Genomic DNA, 24,827 nt, shown 5'->3' with positions numbered 1-24,827 from the left:
GAAGCTTGTTCCTGATTTACAGGCTACATCCTTAAGTCTAACAACTTTTTCTACATAACTCTAAGCTCATATAAAATAAGTCGCATGAAAAAATATTTTATTTACTTCCTCATGGTGAACCTGATCACATAATTACCAGACTGTGAATTATCTACTTTTAAATATACAGGTAGAAGTCACTCAATAGGTCACTTTTTTGATTGACCTCTTCCCACATCCATCATTAATTCCTCTTTATAAGTTAATTTATATTGAGCTTTGCTCTGCAGAATGATTTATCTATATCTCCTTTAGACCTTCCAGCAATAGGAAGACTTTGTATATGATTTTGTTTTATGAACACTTATATAATTAAATAACAACCTGGGAAATAGCATAGTGTAGAGAAAATAACAGAATCAAATATTATTTTTATCACTAAATAGTTGAGTTACCATAAGCAAGTTATTTAGCTTTTCTAGGACACAGCTTCATAATGGTAAAATTAAAGATTGAAACAGATGATGTATGTAGATATACATTTGACATAAAATAAGAAGTCAAAGATGTCAATCCTCTTTTAAGATGGAATAATCTCCTATATAATCAATTAATTGCATGAGGAAAGGTAAATAATGTATTTTGAGTTCAGTAGAATTTGGCTTAGAACCTTAATTGGACTGTTTTAAAGCACATATTATTTACTTGGTGAATGAAATTGCTACCTTACAGTTATTAATACATATTAAAATACACTTTCAGAAACAAAAAAAGTTATACAATTGCTATTATACTTACAGAATAATTGGCTGATTAAAATATGATCCATTTGCATGGATCATATTTGCATTTTCATAAGGTAACAGAAGCAATTATGTTAGATTATACCAATCACTGACTAAATCTTATTTTCTTACCTAAACTGAATTAAGTTACACAAATATCAGAAAGGAAACTTAATAATCATAGGTTTCAGTCTCTTTTTGGCTGAGAATTTGTCAAAAAACTTATTTAATTCAGTAGTTGGTAATACAGTATGCTCATAAATACTCAGTTCAGAAATTGGAACTGTTCTTTCAAATATGACTGAGTCACAAAATGTTAAAATGATGATTTGTCTTTGATTGAATCTTTCACTATGGTGACCTCAAGAGGATAAAATATGAAAGCAGAGGATGAATTTCCTTCCTGGAGCTAAAATTTACTAGCTGTTCTATCTTGGAATGTAACTTAACCTTTCTGAGCCTCAGAAGTCTCATTTATAATGATGGGTATAATGTCTACCCTCCTCTATTCATGTAGTTGTGTTAAGTAACAAATAGGATAACATATAGAAGCATTCATAAAATTCTGCAGTCCAGGGCCTCCCCGGTGGCGCAGCGGTTGAACGCTGGGTTGCGAAGCTGCCCGCAGCCTCTGCAGCGCTGGTTCGATTCCCGGCTGCTCCCCGGCCACCAGAGGAGGGTCCCACATGGCACGCAGACCTCTCCTGCAGCCCGCTGCTCCCCTCAGCAGTGTACTTCGGTCCTTCTGCCTGCTCTGCTCCCCGCTCTGGCTCTGGTGAATTCTCTCACCCTCCCGCGCTTCTGACTGTACCCAGTGCATGTATAAACAAAAACAAACGAACAAACAAACAAATAAATAAATAAATAAAACATGCCTCTATAAAAAAAAAAAAAATTCTGCAGTCCAGTGTGCTACCCCTGAGCTATATCCCCTACTTAGAATATTCTAAAACACTAAAACAAGAAGGAAGAAACTGAGCAGAGTGTGTGTCTCCTTTCTTTGCATTCTTATAAAAGGTTGTTAGCTATACTCCCTGGTATTATAATTATCTGCTCTCAATGCCTGAAATAGCTACAATCATAGGGGGAGAGTAAAAATATGGAGTCTTTAAAAGACCAGAATAATCCACAAATAGCCCAGAAAACCTGGGTTGAAATCAATTATTTATGCAGAAATAAATAATTTTTTGTGATATCTAACTTCTCTCAGGGAACTAACAAAAGAGATATACAGAAGATAAAAGCCAGCTAGCCAAGAGGTTGTCCTGGCTAGTGGGATTAACAACTCTGTTCAAGAAGACTATGAGATGGCTCGTGGTTTCCACAGTCCTGCCAAATAGACAAGTTTCACAGCTCCAGAGTAGCCCACTGCCCACCATAAAAATCCCTGAACAGGAATGAGAAATTGATTCAAGGCTGAGTATTAGAGGACTCTTACATTTATCATTTATAGGCTAAGATGAATTGGCAAGCCTTAATGGGAGACACTGTGGGATACTTGGCCTCAGGCAATAGTTGTTCTGATGTTACAGGAGAGATCTTGCACCAACCCCCACTCACTCTCCCTTCCCTCCTCTCCACGAACCAAAGTTGTATTTTAAAAAATCACATTACACTTCATTTTAGACCAAATCTTGAGATTTCTACTATTTTTATATCAAGTAAGCAGGACACACTCAAAGGCATGCTCTTGATAAACAGGCAAGTTGATTATTACACCTGCTGTTTTTCACTGGCAAAAGATTACTACCTCCCTCCCTCCTTTTCTAAAAATAAACAAACAGAAACCATCTGAAGCAGAACCATTGTTTACATATTGTATTTGTGTGCACCTACGTGCAATGTTCTTTATTTTTACAGGGAATGTTTGTCTGCCAACATTCTCAGATTTAGCAGCAGGGCTCTTCTTGACAGGCTAAGAGAGGGGCCCACAGAGGAAAATTCATCATCTGATTAAGGCTTTAGGGCAAATTAAAACTCTCTGGACAGGATCCTCTTTCCTTCACTTAGATTTCAATGAACAGAAAGTAGATTATCTCTCCAGGCAATTATCAACTCTAAAAGTGCTTGTGGTTTTAAGATGTTGGCAGAACTTGTTGAAAACAGCATCATCATAATACATTTGTACAAACTAATTTCAATGGCCCCTTTGTCCCACATGATTCATGATGAAATTCATAAAGGCCTGTTTTCCCCCTCAGGGTCATTTTTTTCTCCTACAGAGCCAATCTGCATCACTCAAGTCCAAAGTATTATATTAGCTATCCTTTCTCTAGACTAGAGCGCTTCTTTTTAAATGATCCATACCATGGCCACCATGCATCAAAGGTAGGATCCTTATTTTCCCCTTAATTTCTCTTCTACATACCCAGATTCTAATAGGAGGAGTAGTTAGGGCTGGGAAGAGGAGAGAGACTGGGAGCAGATTTTATCTGGAGCAATCGAATCTGGGTCTTGAACATAGCAAGCTCAGGACACTTCATACACCATATTCAAGGTACAGTCTGACTTATTTTCCTTACAGATATAGGGTGGACTGACCAGGACTTGATCCAGAGACTTGGACATACAATGAAACCTGCCTGAATTACTTTGCTTTTTTATTATTAAAATTATATAATGTTAGTTTTCTGGGTCACTGTAGTCTCGCTAAAAACATGTATAAACTGCTTTATTTGAGAATTTAGCAGTATTGGGAGAGAAAGCAAGAGTGATCATTTATATGATAATGTGAGCTGATAGTTTTGGAATGATTCATTCTCATAAATGTTCCAACACTCCCATGTAACTTTATTACTTAGTGCGTATGGTAGAACAGAAGTTCCATTCAGAAAATAAGGCCTTTTATAAAACAAGCTTTAATTGACTTATTTTTTTGGTGCTATATGACTTTCTAGAGTGGCTTATGAAACTTAATAAGATTTTAGGGTGTGAGGTTTGCCACAGCTCTCCTTCCCACGGTCTCTCTAGTTCTGTGTTTTGGGTTCTTTGCCTTGTTCGTGCAGGCTGGGACAGCTGGGATGAGTTGATTAATGAATCAAGAAGGTATTTTGTGGAGGGAATTCAAGTTTGGGATAAGTTTTGACATCCTAAGCTTCCTGCCAATCTTGAGCTTCTCCTGCCCTAACCTGGAGAAGGAAATAATTTCCAGCTGAAGACACCAGAAGAGATCCAAACTAAAGAGGGATTTTGTGATATACTATTGGACAGAAAGAAAAAAAAAAAGAACAGTAATTGTGGTAACATGTCAAACTGGTCAAAGGAAAACATTTCAGTCAATATTTTATTTCATCTAAGAACAAATTCTGAGTCTTTAAAATTCGATTTTTGAAGACAACCTCTTCATCCTTCTCCAGAGATAAGGGAGAGGTAGAAGGTGAGGACTTTTCTAGAAGCATGTCACTAAGATTAAAAAAAAAAAAAAAACTCTAATAAAATAAGTAGGACAGATATAAGGTAAAAGTGTGTGTAGTTAAAGATTCTGCCCCATTTTTTTTCAGACAGATAAACACAAATACATTTTCTCTAAATGTTTTTCTTTTTAATATTTTCCTAGTAGTCCAAATAACATAGAACATAAGTCCACTGCATTCCCAGTGATTACTAGAGGTAATCATTGCTAACATGTTATTGAATAGTTTTTTGTATTTATGTATACTGTGTCTCTGCTTTTAATGTTTATAGTTAAACATGCCAATCTTTTCCTTTATGTTTCTAGGTTTGATTTCAAAATTATAAAAATTATTCTCTTATACTTTTTCTAGAGTTGTAATCTCCCTAGAATTTCTTTCTTGAGGAATATTCTTTTCATTTTCTCTAAACGGTATAATAAAAGTTTCTTCTTCTTTTTCTGATTTGAAAGGTCATATTTATCATATAAACATAAAGGCAGGGACGGAGGGCACAAATGTACTCTATTCTGTTCCATTTAGTCCATTCACCTATTCCTCTACTGATATTATATGAATCCTCACTTCTTCAGTTTTCACATTATATTTTTATATCTAGTAAGGAAAAATCTTCATTTAGTCATTTTCACTAGATAAACCCTAATAAATTTTCCAGTACATTAGCCCAGGCTGCACTAAGCTCTAGGAAATGCTGGAAAATAAAGGGTAGGAGAAGGACTCCTGAAATCCAAGGACCTTTCTCCCTCAATAAACAGCATTTGGTGGGTTGACTATGTTTTCCAGCAATCTTTCTTAGAAGGCTTTCAGATGACTCCACTCTCTAGGAGATGGCAGGTAGCAGAGCACCTGCACAGGTGCCAGGGAACATAATCTTGACTAGATTCAGTCCCTGCCTTCCTGGAACACACAGCCAAGCAGCGGAAGGGAGTGCTTGCTTTGCCAGCTCATATACTAAGTCGGAACCAAGCAGGGGACAGCAATACGGTAGAAAAGGGCATCATTCCAATGAGGAATTGAATGACAGGTTAAATTCCTGGCACCATCACTTGAAATAAAAGCAAAGGCATGCTATCGGGAAATAATTTATTTAACTAATGATAGAGAAAAGTGATTTTCAGAAAACTCTCAGCTGGAAGATGACAGAAAGCAACTGAAACTCTGCCTGGGAACTGTGTTAACAAACCTCAAATGACAGTTCCTTCATTTACTTTCACCACATAGTCTTCTTTGGAAGAACACTGTTCTTTGGGAAAAGAGAACCCTATTAAAATAATGCTAATTACTAAATGCTTATTATGTGCCCAAACCACATAAATACATGTATGCATTATATATAAATTTTAATTTTTGCATTTAAAAATATAACTTGTGTGTGTGTAAATATCTTCATTTATTCATGACAGGCACCCAGGAGGCAGCGATTATGACTTCATTTCACATTTGATGACACTGAGGTTTAGCTACCCAGCGTCAACATACTACTTATAGAGCCTTAGGCAATTACTGCACCACTCAAAGCCTCAGGCCTCTCATGGAGAAAACAGGACGATGTATTCAAAGGACTATTGTGAGAAATTTATGAGATAATGGATGTAAAAAATGCAGAACGGGGCCGCCTGTAGACAGTGCCAGTTAATAACTGTTCAGGTCACACAAACATTAAGTGGCCAAACAGACTCTGTGAATAAAGTGCTTCCCCTCGGGCTAAAGTCAAACACTAAAAAACCTATTAGGTTTTTTGAACCATTTTCTATAGCTTTACAAAAGAAGACCATTTAGTAAAAAGAAGAGTAAGCTTATAAAAAAAATTATTTATAATATAAATTCATAATGAAATAAATGGAGTAGATTTTCATTCCAACAGCTTATCTTTCACCTTCCATTTCTTCTAGTCAGGTCTATGACAGATTTCCAGACATTGAATTTGCCACAGAAACATAAAAATCACTCAATTTTCCAAGCATGCTGGGTTCTGCCCAGGAACATTCAACCCCCTAGCTGATTCAACTCGTTATGACCACAGTGCACAGCCAGTTCCCACCTTCAACCCCAGACAATCACAGTGGCTCAGTCCACCAGCAGCACAGCTTTTGTTCATCTTGAGCCCAGCCCACGTCCACTCACATCTAAAAAGGGGCTGCGAGAGGCCATCAGGTAGGGCCATGACCTGTTCAGGTCAGAGTTTTATAATCTGAGCCCCAGAGTTTCCATTTCCTAAATATCAGATGATGAACGGACTAAGGTGGCAGGGCCAGATAAAACTAGGCCTCAGAACACAGTCCAGCATCCTTCCTCCAAAGCAAGAGGCCCCGAAGAACATTCTAACTGCTCATTATCAGCAGGGAATCTTCTTAATGATGTCCTTATGTAAAACTTCAAAGAGGTGAGATCAAGTCAGATGATCTCGATACAGTAAAAATTACTGACCCAAAATTGTGACAGTGACAGGGAAAGGGTATCTCCCATGGAGATTTGAGAAGATTTAGCCAAAGGAATAGCATCTAACCATTCTTATTCTCTCTTACCTTTCTTTATTTCTCTCTCTGGTCTGGTGCTAGATTATGGTAACAAACAGTCTTTTAAGAAGAAAGAAAGGAAAATGGGAATTTTCAAGAAGAGTGGGCAGAACAGTTTTACCTGTGGGGCTTAGGACTTCTACTGCCTCATCCCCTGCTTCATAAACACTATTCCCTTCAAATATTGAACATTAGTTTGGTTGAAGTTGAATTAGAGACTTCTCAATTTTCAGCTTTCTAAAATGAATACTTTGTTCTGTACTTATAACTTCAGTTTCTGTCATAACATATAGCAATCACATCATTTTTAATTAAGGGAAAAACAAATCCCTGTTTGAATGAAACCATGATCAAGTCCATTAACTTTATTTCAAAGTGCTCCTGAAGTTGCATGAGCCACTAAAAAACAAAGAACAGAAGATTAGTGACTGAAAGCAAATTACTTTCAAATTTTGTGGGGGAAAGTTTTGTAAAAAATTTGGGCAGTCTAGAATGAAGAACAGGCAAATATGTGAAGGATCACCTTTTGAGGGGTGATTGTCGAAAGTAATTTTCACCCTCTCACAGTCGTTTCCACAGATGGAAAACTGTCCGAGAAAAATCTCAAACTCCTCCATACATAATCAAAACACAATGGTAAAAATCAATAATCCATTGGAGAAATTAACATATTTATGGACCTGTCAAAAAGGAAGAGGACTGTGAAGTTTAATGGATTTTGTCTTTCAATTACCCTGATCACCTGGATTTCATTGCTTTTCCCTTCAGCATTCATTCCTTTTCTAGAACTATAAACACTATCTGGGGATCTTCAGAGTGTGCATACTTGAGTGGCATATGACTTCCACTCCCTCCAGAAATATTCCTTGTACCTAGCCCTAAACCTTCCAATAGGAAATAACATTACTTGTCTCTCCTGCTGTAGACCCATTTCCATAAAGAAACCCACATTGAAGAAAACAGCACTTAGTGAGCCCTTTCATGGGTAGAATAAGGCTTTCCAGGGTGAGTTGTTCTGATATGTTTTCTGTATTAAGGCACAAGAGGCAGCTTGGCCACTGGAGAAACAATCTGGTCCCTGGACTGGAAGTCTGACTTGAAGACTCCACCCCTTCCCCGCTGTAGCAAAACCCTTCCCTTCTTTGGTCCTGGTCACTGATCTCAAAAATGAAGGCATAGGCTCAAACAGTGCTTTCCTGCGGAAACCTGGCTCTCTGATGTAGGATATCAGGTCTGCCAGCAGGTTGAGAAGTCAGGCCCAGCCTTTCCCTATGCCCTGGCCTCAAACAGAGCAGCTTTGCCTTTATCTTTTTATATTTGTGGTTTATATATAAAACTTTGCTTGAAAAAGATTCTGCAGCTAAAGTATTTTTGGGTAAGAATTACTGGATTACATGATTTCTAAGGTCTGTTTCAGTTCTGAGAGATTTTTAAAAATAATAGCCCACGTTTGAATATTTTCATGCTAAAAGGGTGCATACACTCACATCTATGGCACACGCTATTTCACAGACTTTTTTTTCCTACTATTTTTCCTTTTTTTGGCATTTATATTTTACTGGGAATATTGATGAAATCCTAATTATCATCGATGCTTTAATTTTTTATTTTCATCAACAAATCACATGGATTTACTATTTGTTGCAAAACTATAATTTGGGGAGTACAGATTCACACCTCAATATGTGTATATGCTTCACTCACCCACCAACAAAATTCTTGGGTCATTCAGACTATCATATTGAGCCCCCAATGCTCCTGCCTCCCCCAAATTCCCTTCCCCTCTGGAAGCTACCCTTTTTTTACAGAGTCTAAGAGTTATTTTTGTTGTATTTTGCCAGTTTGTTTGCTTTAGTCATTCATACTCCTGAATAAAACTATCTAATTTCACTTTCTGATTTATCTCACTGAGCATAATCCCCTCAAGTTCTATTCATATTGTGGCAAAAGGCATGATTTCATCATTTTTATAGCTAAGTAGTATTCCACTGAGTACATTTACCACGATTTCTTTACCATCAGTGGGCATTTAGGTTGATGACATGTCTCGGTTATTGTGATTAATGCTGCTGTTATCATAAGGGTGCATATATGTTGTGTTTGTGTGTGTTTACATTACTTGATTAGGAGTGGTATTGCTATATCATATGGTATTTCTAAGCTTATTTTTCTAAATGACCTCCATGCCATTTTTCATAGATGTTGCACAAATTAACATTCCCACCAAAAGTGAATGAGGGTGCTTTTGCCAACACTTTCCATTTCACATGTTTTTAATATGGGCTATTCTCATGGATATGAGGTACTGTCTCATGGTGGTTGTGCTGTGTATTTCCCTTATAAGTGATGTTGAACATTTTTTCACTTGTCTGTGGGTCTTCTGCATGTCTTCTTTAGAGGAGTTTATTCAATTCCTTTACTCATTTTTTGATTGAATTGTTTGCTTTCATTGTTGTAGTATATGAGTTCTTTTGGTATTTTGGAAATTAACACCTTGTTGCACATATGATGTACAAATATCTTCTCTCAGTCACTCCCAGTTATGTTTTTGTTCACTGTGCAAAAGATCTTTTAATTGGATGTAGACTCATTTGATTATTTTTTGTTTTATTTACCTTGCCTTTGTAAGTGAGGTCCCAAACACATCTCTGTGGTCAATATTCGAAAGTATATCATCTGAGTTTTCTTCTATGTATGTTATGGTTTCGGGTCTTGTATCCAAGTCTTCAAGTTATTTGTAATTAAATTTTGTGTATGTGTTAAATAATCAACTAGTTTCATTTCTTCACATGTGACTGTTTCCCAATACCACTTGTTGAAGATACTTTTCCTTCTCCATTGTCACGGATTAGCTCTCCATTCATGTATGGCTTTATTTCCAGGCTTTCAACTAAATTCCATTGTTCTGTGTGTTTCTGTTACAGTATCACTCTGTTTTGATTACTATTGCTTTGTAATTCAGTTTGAAGTCAGGGAGCATGATTGCTCCCTTTTTCTCTAAGAATTGCATTAGCTGGGCTTCCCCGGTGGTACAGCGGTTGAGCGCTGACTTGCGAAGCTGCACGTCAGCCTCTGCAGCGCTGGTTCGATGTCTGGCTGCTCTCCGGCCACCGGAGGAGGGTCCCACATGGCGCGCAGACCTCTCCTGCCACCCGCTGCTCCCCTCAGCAGTGTACTTCGGTCCTTCTGCCTGCTCTGCTCCCTGCTCTGGCTCTGGTGAATTCTCTCACCCTCCTTGCCCTTCTGACTGTACCCAGTGCTTGTATAAATAAATAAATAAATCTTTAAAAAAAAAAAAAAAAAAAAAAAGAATTGCATTAGCTATTTGGATTTTTTTGTTGTTTCCACATGGATTTTTTTCTGTGTTATTGACTTGAAATATCTTGTTCCAGTCTTTCAGTATATTTGTTTGTCTTTAGACCTGATGAGAGACTGCTGTATGCACAATGTAGATGTACCTTGCTTTTTATCCATCCAACAATCCATCTTTTGACTTGTGTCTGGTGATTTCAGATTGTTCAGATTTAGGGCAGTTATTGATACATGTGACTTAATTATTGACATTCTATCTTTTGTTTTCTTTGGTCATTTTTTTTGGTTATTTTATCTTTCTGCTTCTTTTTCTTCCATGTGTTTCTATCTTCTTTTCATTTGGTTTTCCTAGAGGTTCCCAGTTTTCTTATAAGTGTCTCTACTCCAGATATTTCTGTAGTGGCTACTAGGAAATTTGTACAAACTTTCTATATCTAAAGTAGTTTTTGTGTGCTGGCATAGACATTGTCATTTATCTATATAGACTTCTTCTTCTCCTCTAATATTTTGCATTGTCTCATTTTATTCTTATGTTTCTGATTCTGTGTTACTATTTATCACTTTGTTCAAGGATTTGTATTCCTTTGCTGCAAAGAAATTGCAATTCTTTGGGTGTTTTACATATATGGATAAATAGATGGATAGATAGATAAATAGAATGAACTAAGACAGATATATATTTGGTCATACATATTATTAAAATATATATATATATGTAGACTTACTCTCAACATTTCTTGTAGGACAGGTGTGGTGGTGGCAAACTTCAATAACTTTTGTTTATCTAAAGAAGAATGTATTTCTCCATCATATGTGATGATAATTTTACAAAGTTGAGTATTCCTGGCTGGCAATTTTTATTATTTTGGAATTTTGCCTTTCACTCTACTCTCTTCTATCCTATAGAATGCCTGCTGAGAAGTTTGATATAAGCCTGATTAAGGTGTCTTTTTATGTTATTAGCTTTTTTTCTAGAAACTTTTAATATCATTTATCATTGACTTTTGATAATTAAACACTGACGTACCTTAGTGTAAGTTTTTTTACTTAGAAATTTGTGTGTTTATCAGCTTCCTGAACATCTATGGTTAATTTTTTCCTTAGGTTTCAGAAGTGTTCGTTAATAGTTCTTGAAATAATGTCTCTGTTCCCTTTTCCCCTTTACTTTCTGTCATATCCATTATCCTCTTCATCTTCTGGGGTAACCATTATTCTTAGGTTTCTTCTTCTAATGAAGTCTCACATATCTCTTAGAGTTTGTTCACTTTTTCCTAAATGTTATTATCTGTTCTTTTCTACTTATTTGTACGTTTTTATTTATTACACTGATTTTATTTATTTCACTCTGCAAGCTTAAGACTATTTATTATGCTTTCCATGTTTGCCTTCATTTCATTCAGATTGTCTTTTCAGTGTTTTTTTTTTAATGTAGTCACAATCTCTTTGATGAATAACTCCTACTCCTGAATATCTTATATGCTGAATCTACCTTTCTGTATTTAATTGATATTTGGACTTCATTGAATTTCTTTGTGATAGTTAGTCTAAAGTCTTTGTTAGATGTCATTTATATTGACCTCTTGAGATTTATCTTTCTTTTTCAGCTTTTATGTCTTGTTTTCCCAGATTCCTTTTTTCCTAAGCATAAGTGTGATCTGATTTAGTTTTTCCGGTTGGGACCATGTGACCTTAGTTTTGTTTGTGTTTCTTCTTTGTTTATCTTGGTGGTAGGCGGGGAGTGAGGAGCTGTGGGAATCAAAAGAGTCCCTCTTTTCATGGGGTGGGAGGGCCAACAAAGGTGGAGATTCCTATATCGCCTCTACTCCCCTCAGGACCAGACTGGCCACCAGTCACTATACACAGACCACATTCCAGATCCCTGTCTCCTTGCTGCTCTTCTCCATAGTATGCAGAGTCTATCTGATCTCAGTACTTCTCAATTCCAAGAGGAAAGAGAATGGAACTCAGCCACCTCTGATGGTAACAGTCCTACTTTCTACAGCTAAAGAAAAGATCCCAAACCCCAGTAGGTACATAGTTGTGTACTTCATCCTCAGCTAAGATGATTTCTTACATGAGGTCTATGTGCTGCACATTCTAAGCCAACTCCCAGTTTGCTTGGCTGCCTGAAATGGCTGCTGTCTGGGCTACAGCTCCCTTTCCCTAACCTATACCACCAACATAGCAGGTCACCAACCACCCACCTCAGAGGAAAATATCTATGGGTTAATGCCACAAAGCAGGCAATGAGATAAGGTTTCCTTTAAGTAATATGGATTTCTTCCTTCCCTTTAATATTTTGCATTGACTCATTCTTTCTTATGTTTCTGATTCTGTATTAATAGTTAACACCTTGTTCAAGGATTTGTATTCCTTTGCTGCAAAGAGACTGCAATTTCTTTGGTTGTTTTAAATTTATATATATATATATATATATATATATATATATATAACTCCTCTCAATATTTCTTGCAGGCAGGAGAGAGGCTTATCAGAACCCTCTACTCTTCTGTGTCATGATGTCATTTTCCTGAATTATCTTAATCATACCAGCAACTGTAGATCATGTTCAGGCACATTATGTGTGACGACTTGCTCTCAGCAAATCACTTCTGAAGACAGTTTGACCACATTATTTCAGACTCTGGGGAACCAAATTTCAATGTGGGACACAAATGTTACACATATCAGCCTCTGCATTCCCCAAATAAATGACCACTTCTGCTTTGCTAAGGCAGAGGTTCTTTGAGGACATAGGCTAGTCTTTTAATGTTTATGTTTTTCTCAGACTCTTAAAGAATCACACATATATGAAATGCATCAAAATTAGGGGAGTTTGATACTCAAAATGCAAGAAAGTGATAGCTATGTGTGCAATTGTCACACTATGTTGGCCTCAACCATGAAGGCATCCTTGATGGTATATGTATGTTGTCCATAGAAAGAGATATGAGAAGAGAAGAATTTTTAGGCATTCTTTTCGGGAATTTAATTAAAACTGAACATATAGGGCCTCCCTGGTGGTGCAGCAGTTGAGCACTGGGTTGCTGCCCGCAGCCTCTGCAGAGCTGGTTTGATCCCCGGCCACCAGCGAGGGTCCCACATGGCGGGCAGATCTCTCCTGCCACTCCTGCTGCTCCCCTCAGCAGTGTGGTTCATCAGTCTGCCTGCTCTGCTTCCCACTTTGGCTCTGATGAATTCTCTCACCCTCCTGTGCTTCTGATTGTACCCAGTACTTGTATAAAATAAATAAATAAATAAAAAAAAAACTGAAACTAAACACATATAAGCCAACAACAAATCACCACAAAGTAAAGTCACAGTTAAAAGGAAAGTTTTGGTTTTTTAAATAGCATCTGTCAACCTAAATTCTGGGTAATATTATGGTCCTGGCAAGCCAATGTGTTTCAGTAAACCCATTGTTTGTGCCTGAGCCTCTTATTTCACGAGTTTTACTCAAAGTATCATACCTAGTGACCTACACTAACATCATGGCAAGGAGGTATTTTTAAAAAATGAAAGGTTCCCATTGAATCAGAATCACTGTGAGAAGGCCTGTTTTGATGATGTGTTTTCCAGGTCTGCTAATGTGCACACCAACATCCACTTCTTTTTTGTATGTGCTTCCTCGGCTATAATATGGTCCCAGAAAACACAGTTTATACGTTCTAAATGTTCAGCCCACCAAAGGTATAAGTTTTGGTAAGTCCCTTTACCAGTCAATTTATTTTATAAAAATGAAGTAGGAATATGGAAACTCTGAGGTTAGGTGGGGATATTGTGAACAATCGATAAGGTTCCTGACAACTAGAACATGCTACTCCTGATGCTATTGGGTTAAATTAGGCTAGAGGCTAGAGAAGTTTCTTATCTTAGATACTTTTCAGTTAGAGCTATTATCCATTAAACAGCACATAATACACCTGGAGAAACAGAAACTTTTAAAATATTTATGTACATATTTATGATGTGTGAAATGGAAAATGATACATCTGGGAACAAGTACCAGAAATGAAAAAAGTGCCTAATAAAATAAGCAAACCAATAAAATGTCATTTATCACCTGATTCAGTTCTTCCTTGAGGAACAATCAAATGAGACCTGTCTTGAAATCCACAATTAAATATCTTAAAGAGTCTAGCCAGCAAATGCTACATCAAAAGTCGTGATGTGATCCTTTATGAGTCAGCATTTTTACTGAATGTACCTAAACTGATTACTAAGTAGTTTTTTGAGCCAATGATCTGAATATTTCCCATTGATAATTTATTATGAAAACCAGGTGGTGACAAACTTTTATTTTCTTGATTTTAACCAAATGTTTATTTTTTAAACCAATGGTTATTGAATGTCTCTAGTGTGTCATGTTCAACTTCTTGAAATATTCTTGATCATCTTCTATTTCCAATGTCACTATATGGATTAAAACTTTAATGCCTCTTGCCTGTGCCATTGCCATGGCCTCCCAACCAGTTGCTGCCTTACCCTCTTTAATACTTCTCCCACTCTACACTCGTAAAATGCAAATACATCACATTTCACCCTAAAGCTCTTTATTGGTTACTTTTTTTAAAGATTTATTTATTTATTTATATAAGCACTGAGTACAGTCAGAAGCGCAGGATGGTGAGAAAATTCACCAGAGCCAGAGCAGGGAACAGAACAGGCAGACTGACGAAATACACTGCTGAGGGGAGCAGCAGGTGAGACAGGAGAGGTCTGCATGCCATGTGGGACCCTAACCGGCAGCTGGCCGGGGATCGAACCAGCGCTGTAGAGGCTGCAGGCAGCTTCTCAGCCCAGCGCTCAACCGCAGCGCCACCAGGGGAGGCCCTATTGGTTACTACTTGCACATGGCATACCAGACCATGCACTATTTTGCTAAGGCTATATTTTTTGTATAGGCTAATCCAGAGTACTAAAATTCCATCATACTAAGTTCTTTCAAAACCATGACTCTGAAGATACAGTTCTCTTCTTCTGTGTTGTCCATCTCTATCCCTCCTACATGCCCCATATGCTTGGCAGTAAGGAGATGATTAAGACTAAAGCTAAGTGAGAAAGGAAAAGAATATTAGAATATGTGGTTGGAAGTAGAAAATAGAGCAGATAATATAAGACCCCAAGATATGAGTGACACCGAATGTCATAAACAATCATAACAAAAGGTTGACATGGTCTGTTTTGTATTTAACATAGATTTTACTCTGGCTGCTGCATAAGAATGGTCTATGGGAGTGGGAAAGTAAGAAAAGAGCAAAAACAGAGACCATTTAGGAAAAATTACATTAACCCGAGGAAGAAATAGTAGAGATAGTAGGAAGGAGACAATAGAACCAATAGAATTTTATGATAAATTAATATACAGATCTTCAAATTTCATTTGGGCTGCATCTTGATCAACTCATTATAAGTAAAAAATATAACTCAAAAATACATTTAACACTCCTAACCTACCAAACATCATAGCTTAGCCCAGCCTACTTTAAACATGTCCAGAACACTTTCCTATTAAATGGACAAAATCATCTAACACAAAGCTAATTTTATAACAAGTGTCCAGAATCTTGTGCAATTTATTGAATGCTGTACTAAAAGTGACTACCAGTCTATATAGTATCCCTTGTTTACTCTCATAACTGCATGGCTGGCTGGGAGCAGCGGCTCACCATGGCTTCCTAGCACCAGGAGAGAGGATCATACCACAGAGCACTAGCCCAGGAAAAAATCAAAACTCAAATTTCATAGGACCACTTCTACTCAATGTGTATCACTTTTGCACCACCTAAAGTCAAGTCAGGGACTACCTGTACAGGGAGTATAAAGAAGAAATTAAAAAATGGCCCCCAAGTTTGGGGTAAGAACAACTGGGAAAGTGGAGTAGCCATTTATCGAGATGCTATAAAAGGAGGAATTTTGCAGGCGATGGCAACAAATTAAATGTTCTTGGGGATGTCAAATTTGAGACGACTATTAGACACTCAGGTGGGGATGAATTGTAAGCAGCTAGATATATGGGTATGAAATTTAAGGGGGAGTTTGCATCAAGATAAGTTAATTTGGAAGTTGTCAACTACAGGTATTATTTATAAGTGAGTATAGATATAAAAGAAGAGTGTTCACACATAAAAACACTAAAAATGGGATGAATGAATAAATTAAGAATGAACCATACTGACTGAGCTACCAACTTGCAAAGTCAAGTCAATAATACAAAAATTCCATATTATAGTGATATACTTTTACAGTATATTTCATTCCTTACTTTCGTCTCTTATGAAAAACTTACCTGCAACTCTTATTTCCAAGTATACACTATTGATCCAGTTAAATATTATGCTAATCTAAGTATAGTGAATACAATTTTAGTTGTCACCTTTTGTATACTTTTATTTCCATTGTTTTGATCATAATCAACTGTGGTCCAAAAATGATACATACAAAAAATATTTTGAAAGAGAATGAGAATATCTACATAACTTTTATTACTGTATATTGTTATATTTGTTCTATTTTATTGTTATTGTTATAATTACTGTAATTAATAAATTATGCTATCATCGGTATGTATGTGTAAGAAAAAAATCAGTATATATAGGGCTCAGTACAATCCACAGGGGTCTTGGAACATGTCTCTACCAGGGGTCTTGGGACATGTCCTCTATGGGTAAGGCCTCATATCTGTTTGAATATTGAGTTACTCCCGTATTCTAATTCTGAACTTCAGCAGTGATATATTTCACAAATAAACACAAATCAATACATCAATATGATAAGTATGTCGAGTTTCAGATGACTATCACAGCTAAAGGAGGTGTTTGTGCACATTAAATTTTCTCTCATCCTCACCGGATGGCTTGTAGTTTACTATGTGCTTTATCATCCATTATCACTCTTTGACACTGAACCTCATGGCCTCCATATATTAGGCAGGTGGGATAATTATTCCCTATTTAAACTTGAAGAAAATAAGGTTTGGGAGGTGAAGCCATTTACTGGATCTGATGAACAGATTGTCCAGGCTTGAAGCTTGGTAGTCCAAATGCTGTCCTCTCCACTACCTCATGTCACATCCCTGAAGTCTGCCCCATTTAGCTGCAGTCAAATAAAGCCTTCACAAGAGAGCAAGCAGCAGGAGCTCTTTACCATTTCATAGCGAAGACTAGAAAATACATGACCCCTACTGGATACCGTTCAGCAGGTGAGCAGTGCTGTATGGGTTGTGGATCTGGTTTCATCATCAGAAACACCTTCAGGTACATGGAACAGGGGCTTTCCAAAGCAGGATCATGGTGAAGAACAATGACCTGAAAACGTTCCAGACTCACCATCCACTCAACCATCTCACCCCCTTGTTAGTCTTTGCCTCCTTTGCATTTGGCTGAGGCAAACATTTGCTCCCCACTCAAATCTGACCTCTCTCCATTACTCATTTTCAATATGTTCTCTTTATGAACTAAGTTTCCAAGCCGTACCCATACATTTGCCTGCAGGGGATACAGATAATCTAATAACTTCTCAATAGTGCAACATAACAATGACTATCATTGATTTTACATTGCTACACCCTAAGTGTTTTCCCATGTTATCTAAGATATACAACTGTCCTAACCAGAAAGACACATTTTCTACAATACATGAGAAAAAACTGGGAATGACATGATCAAAATCCTATCATCACATAGTTGCTAAAAATTGGAAGTATTGAAATATGAACCCACATCTATATTACTCCAAAGTCCAGATTTTCCCTCAACTTAGTATTGCCACTTCCCCTCCTCACTCTGTCCACTCCCCATAAGATGCCAGCATAAACTAAAGTTTAATTTTTGCCTCTAAATGAGGTTAATTGCTTCTTTCTTCCTTAAAATGCCCAACAAAACTTTCCATATTCTCCCATCCTCTATTTCCACATCCCTACCTCCACCACCCCAGGATTGTGAAAATGTTATTAGAATTAGTGAAGTCTAAGGCCTCCCTGGCGGTGCAAGGGGTTAAGCACAGCACTGTGAAGCCTCTGCAGCACAAGTTTGATCCCCGGCCAGGCAAGGAGCTACCCACATGGCACAGCAGACCTCTCCTGTCTCGCCCGCTGCTCCCCTCAGCAGTGTATTTCAGTCCGTCTGCCTGTTCTGTTCCCCACTCTGTCTCTGGTGACTCCTCTCACCCCCTGCATCACTAGCCTACACCCCAGTTCTTGTATACATAAATATTAAAATAAAAAAAAAAGAATTAGTGAAGTCTAAATACGAACCAGTTATTTTTATAAGCCAAACTAAAAGTAACTTCCTTGTATCTAAACAACAAAAGGTTCAATTTTATAAAAAGTTCCAAATCTGTTTCTCAAACACTGACCATAAATCTGCACCAAATAAAAAAGTATGACTGTCGCGGACCAGCACAGCAGTAGAGGATGAGGCCACCTCAGGGTTGAGAGAAGCATGCAGGGTGGTCAGGGCGACGGTGAAAGAAATGACAAACAGACACACTTCAAGAGTGAAAATCTGAGTGTGATTTTCTTTGAGTTTGTGACCAGTATATATATGTTTTCCAAAAGCACAGGAATGAATATCAATGAAATTAGCTTGCTGATGGGCTCAGTCTATCACCATCAGGGAGGTGATCTACATAACAAGCAATGACCATTATAGAAGAAAGAAGGAAGTTTAGAAAGACAAATAAGGGATTAAAGTTTGTAGTTCTAGAAAGACAGGATAAGATTTTTAGCATTCTTGTAGTGGTTCTTGGTGGTCATTATCTTTTGATAAGCTTCTGCCTTTTCAGGGAACTTCCACTGAACTTGCTGAACTTCCTCTGCTTCAGGGTGTTATGCTGTTCTCCCCCCCTCCTCCTCCCCGCTCTGGTTGCCCAGCCTGACCTAGGGACCGTGGTGAAAGCCATTCCTAAAGATCACTGCGGGGGGGAGGTGCAGCAGGTATGTAGGGTTTTGCTGTTCTCCTCCTGTGCGCTGGTTGCCCAGCCGGACCTAGGGACTGTTAGCCCTAAAGGTCACTGCAGGGGGAGGTGCAGCATATGACTCATAAGAAAATCTTTCAGGTAAATGCCCATCCCACTGTTGACCTCAAACCAAGTCTTTCGGGCCTCTCCGGTGGCGCAGCAGTTGAGCTCTGGTTTGCGAAGCTGCCCACGGCCTCTGTGGCGCCGGTTCGATCCCCGGCTGCTCCCAACCACCAGAGGAGGGTCCCACATGGTGCACAGACCTCTCCTGCTGCCCGCTGCTCCCCTCAACAGTGTACTTCGGTCCTTCTGCCTCCTCTGCTTCCTGCTCTGGCTCTGGTGAATTCTCTCACCCTCTCGCACTTCTGACTGTACCCAGTGCATGTATAAACAAAACAAACAAACAAACAAATAAATAAAGCATGCCTCTATTAAAAAAAAAACAAAAAACAAACATTCAAACCAAGGCTTCCATGTGGCACATGACTGGGAGGAGACGAGGGCCTCAGCAGGGCTTCAGCCCAGAGACCCAGCCTGCAGGAGTGCCAGGCATCCGGGGGACATTCACAGTGGAACAGCAGTAGTCACATTGTCTCAAGCTACCTGCCCTAAACAGGCAATGTGAGGAGGAGTTTAAGTCAAAAGCTGACATTCTTAAACCTCTTCCCCATAATGGATTTTTATCACATCATAAAGGAGCTCCTCAGCCAGCTGGAAATCATTGCCTTGCTGAATCAATTATGATTGCAGGGCATTCTGGAATGTTATGTTGATTTTGATGTTAATAGGTACAAAGAAACACAATGTACAGCTCAATAACCAGTCCATTAATGTCTACTTGAAGGTTTATTTCTGATACCATCATTATGAAGGAGAAATGACCCCATAGGACAAAGCCCTGGGAAAAGTTGAGCTCACTTTTAAATGTTCAGGCACCTGCAAGCCAGTTGCTTCTTCCTAGCTCATTCCTCATGAAATGTGCACAACACTGAGTTTACACAGCCAGGCCCACTGAATAATCAAAAGGAAAGTTTCGATTGGGATAAAATTGGCATGCAAAGCAGGCGAGTGGGGACAAAGTCACATTGTCATTTCCATTTACAGATGCAGTGGTACAACAAACACGGCATTCACCATGAATTGCATTAAGACTTGTGAAGCAGAAATATTGGAGGTGGCTGACTGTCACCATGTCAATAAATTCCCATAAATATATTTGAATGATGTGCCATTCAGCATTCATTTTCCCAGGTGCCATAAGTTGTGTTTGACATGGTTATGGGCAAAGTATTTAAGTAGTGATTTGCATCTTTCCCCCTCTGACCAAACTGTGCTTGTAAAAATGGGTCCTGTTTAAAATCCCCTTGGCAACGATTCCTTTTGAGTTAGCTTTGCAATAATCCAAATGTTAAAATTTAAGGAAAAGAGGAAAGACAAGAAAAAGAAATCATAAAATCTTAACAAGATATTTAAACTTCAAAAGGGTTGTTTGGTAATAAGGAATCTGAAGAAATACCAGGCCACAGACGTAGCATACTGCCCATACCTTAAATTTTTATTTAGTGTCTGACACAGCCTGAAAATCTCTACAGAGTGCAGTCACGAGCTCAGATTATTTGCCTTTCCTCTCCAGTCTCTCCATCAGAACCTAGAGTGTATTTCTAGGTAAAAAAAGAACTTGTTCAGTGGAGCTTGGGATTTATAGAAGACACTGGTTTTTAATCCAGTCAACTGATAACTATATAGCAGCTTTTCTCAATGATGCAAGTTATAGATAATAAAAGTCAGTAAAGCACTACAGAGGATGAGTTGATATATAGAGATAGAGTGATCTGATTTCTTAGGAATCTGATGGATGTTCTACTTATTCATTCATTTATTCACTCATTCATTCTTCCCAGATATACACATCAATAATAAGCCAAACAATGGAGGAGAGAGAAAAAGAAACAGATATGATTACACGAGAGTTTATTCATTGATGAGAAGAAAAGGGGAGGGGGAGAGGAGGGGAGAGAGGATGCACCATGAAATTGGTGATACCTGAGCTATATTTTCAAGGTGGAATGCCAGTCTGTCAGGGGATAGAATGGAAAAGGTCAGAGTCATAGGGAGCAGCTGAGCAGAAGGAGGGAAGGGATATGGAGCACATGCCCAGGTAACCTCACTTGATCTGAGCTGTGCCAGGTCATGTTGAAATTAAATATAATTGGAGAAAGATCAAATCCTTGGGGTCTTGTGAAGTATGTTGAAGAGGATGTACTCTCTCCTCTAAGTCATTTGTTCTCAATTCTGGCTGCATATTACATTTCAGAAGTTGCTGAAATATATTCAGATCCCATCCTAAGAGATTCAATTTATTTGGTTTGGGAAGGGTTCTGATGATCTCAGGATAATCTTGATCAGATTAGTGACAATTTTCAATGCTACCCAGGGACAGCCAGGGGTGAGAACCCCACTAGAGGGATGAGGTTATGCTGAGAATGTTTACACAGAAAAATATCAAGGTCATCTGTGCTTTAGAAAGCTAAGTCCAGCAGATGTATGGAGAATTGATGGATGGAGGTGGAAATCAGGTGAGCGATTAACAATCTATCAGAAAAGTATGTTCAAACTGTGGCTCAACAAAACTTTGGTTCTTATGGAATTTTACCAGTGTTTGAAAACATTTGCTTTCAACTTGTCTTATAAACCATTTGTTTATTTCCAAAAAATAAAAATTGACCAAAAAATTTTAGTGTGATATAAATCAAATGTTTACACATCAACAAAGGTTGAATTTATGTTTCCAATTTAATCCAATAAAGGTTATCCTGAGACCTTTAACTAGCAAATACTCTGTAATTATACAGCAAGCTTAAAAAAAAAAAAAAAAAAAAAAGGTGGGGGATGAGAAGAGAAAAATTCATCAGGAACCAGGAATTTTAATTATTGCAATACCAAAACAGAACATATATCAAATTTAAAGATCAATGACTAATCACAACCCCAGATTTCAAATATTTGTTTTCCTCATACTCATTCCCATACAGTGACTTCTTTTTTTGATAGGTTCACAGTTAGTTGTAGCAAAATACAAGTAAAATTTACCATCTTAACCACTTTTAAGTGTATCATTCAGCAGTGTTTTACATGTTTTCATTGTATAACCAATCTCCGTAACTTTTTCATTTTGCAACTGAAATTCTATTCTCATTAAACAACAACTCCCTATTTCTTCTTTCCCCCAACCCAAGAAATTGGCATTGTTTCAAGGAGTTTGACTACTCTAGAGAGCTCATGCATGTCAACTCATACAGCATTTGTCTTTTTATGACTAACTTATTTCACTTAGCATAATGTCCTCAATTTTTATCCATATTGTAGCACCTATCAGAATATCCTTTTTAAGGATGAATACTATTCCATTGTATGTATAGATCACATTTTGTTTATCCATCCATCCATCCATCCATGGACATTTGGGTTGTTCCACCTCTTGCCTATAGTACTGCTTTGAACATGGGTCTGCGGACAGCTTTTCACAACCCTGTTTTCAGTCCTTTTAGATACATACACAGAAGTGGGACTGTGATAATATGGTCAATCTATTATTCAATTTTTGAGAAATACATTGACTTTTCATGAGTAAAAGCTACAATTTGGAAAGTAAATGCACCCTTATATAAAAACAGCTTTATTTTACAAAATAGAGTTCTACATTAAAAATTGATCTTAGGGCCTCCCTGGTGGCGCAGCGGTTGAGCACTGGGCTGCGAAGCTGTCCACAGCCTCTGCAGCACAGGTTCAATCCTCGGCTGCCAGTGAGGGTTCCATATGGCATGCAGACCTCTCCTGCCGCGCCCGCTGCTCCCCTCAGCAGTGTATTTCATCGGTCTGCCTGTTCTGTTCCTCACTCTAGCTCTGGTGAATTCTCTCACCCTCCCGTGCTTCTGACTGAACCCAGTGTTTGTATAAATAAATACATAAATCTTTAAAAAAAAAAAAGAATTGATCTTAAAAAGTTGGGAAGGGGCTACTGCTGCTTTGTTGAGAGAGAGATGGAGGGAAGAAGGAAGGAAGGAAGGCAGGAAGGCAGGAAAGAAGGGGACAGAAAGAAACCACAGGACAGAGAGGGTAGGAAGGAGGGAAAGAGTAGGAATGGATCATAGAGGTTAAGAAGGTGATTGTTTTAAGGTCACCGAGACCTCCTCCAAACCATCACCCTTCCCTCTAATGACTGCAGTCCTGTGGGGAGGTCTGGATTGTACAAAAATAACATAAATCTCTTCAGATAGCATAATCCTGAGGTCAATGAATGTCCCTGACCACAGCTAACTCACAGGAAACGCTTCTATAAAGATTATAGAAAAGTGAGAAATTGCATTATTTTTCCCAGCCTCTACTCAGTAGGGACCCTCCTTTTAAGTCACAGAGTAAAGAAAGTGTACAGAAAAGTTCTTTGCTCTGTTTTCCCCGGGGCTCTCGTCTCCTCCTCTGATATCCCAAAATATACAGCACCACCAGTAGATTCTGCATTGTGCTTTGAATAAAACAAGTTACCTCAATTTTACATATCAGCAGAGAGGGCTCCTATCAGGCTGGAGTAACCGTGGCACTGGCAAGCAATTAGAAAAGAACAAAGGCAATGAAAGGAAAGCCATTTTGCAAATACATGGCCAGTAATGGCGCGCCTACCTTGAGTAGCCTGGGCCAAGAATGGAAAAGAGTAACCGACTTAAAGGGCTTCTGCCAGACTGAGATATTAGACCTCTTTATAATTAATAAGACATCTGCATAATTTTTCCTCCATAGACTTACTATCTTGGTATGGGTGAGGAGGAGGGTGGGAGAAGAATGCCTCGGGGATAAAACCCTGGTCACCAGACTGGGTGACTTACTTGGTATGGCAGAGGCATGGAACACAAGTGCAGATGTGGGAGTTCGAAAACAAAGCCAATCTGGAGTAGCTACAACCAGCATGAAGAGCAGTGTGAAGCCAGAGGGATCCAGAACTCAAATTAGAATCACTCATCCAAAAATCTTTTTTGTGGGTCACCTACCATGGCTGGGAATAATTCTGGCGGCTGGGAAAATTTTAGTGAATAGAACAAATATGTTCCAAATCCTTAGGGAGTTTCTAGAGGCTGTGACAGGCAAGTGATTAGCAATTAGGATGCGGGAGAGGGGGGTCAATGAAAAATAGATGTTGCCATAGAGGAAGGACTTCAGGACACTTCAAACAAGGCCCTAATAGCACTCTTTGCACAGGGAGAGGCTCTCCAGGGAAATGGCATTTAAGTAGAGCCCCAGGGACAAGATAGAATCAGTCAGGGCCAGGGGAGGAGTAGGTTTCTGTCAGATGATGCCTCTCATACAAAGGCCCTGAGACAGTTGAGAGATGAGAGGTTGTAAAGGACAGCAATTCAGTAGGATAAACATGAAGTGATTCAGCCAATGAGGTTGTGTGTTTCTCCCACTTTGTGAGCTCCAAAGCCACCTGGAGGGCTTGTTTAAGCACAGAACACTGGGCCCATCCCCAGAGTTTTTGATATTTTAGAGCTGAATAATTTATAGTGCAAACAAGTTGCTGGGTGATGCTGATCAGCTGGTCTGGGGGCCATGTTCTAAGAACCACTGATCTGAAGAATATAGCAGAGTAAGGGACTAGAGGGGGCTAGAGTTGTGTACATCCTCTCCAAAGCAAACATTACAGTAAAAGGCAGCAGCAACCTGCACTCGAGGAAGGAGGGGTGATGGAGAGGCATGGAGACTGTGAAATAGGGCATTCTCTGTTTCACAGATGGCTGCAGGTGGAGGGCAGGCGGGCATTCAGAGTAGCCTCAGCGGTGCTATGTTTCTCCAAGTTCTGGGAGGGTGGGGGCGAA

This window comes from Talpa europaea (assembly GCF_964194135.1).
Source record: "Talpa europaea genome assembly, chromosome: 4".
NCBI classification, from domain to species: domain Eukaryota; kingdom Metazoa; phylum Chordata; class Mammalia; order Eulipotyphla; family Talpidae; genus Talpa; species Talpa europaea.
Note: the sequence above shows the minus strand (reverse complement) of the source record.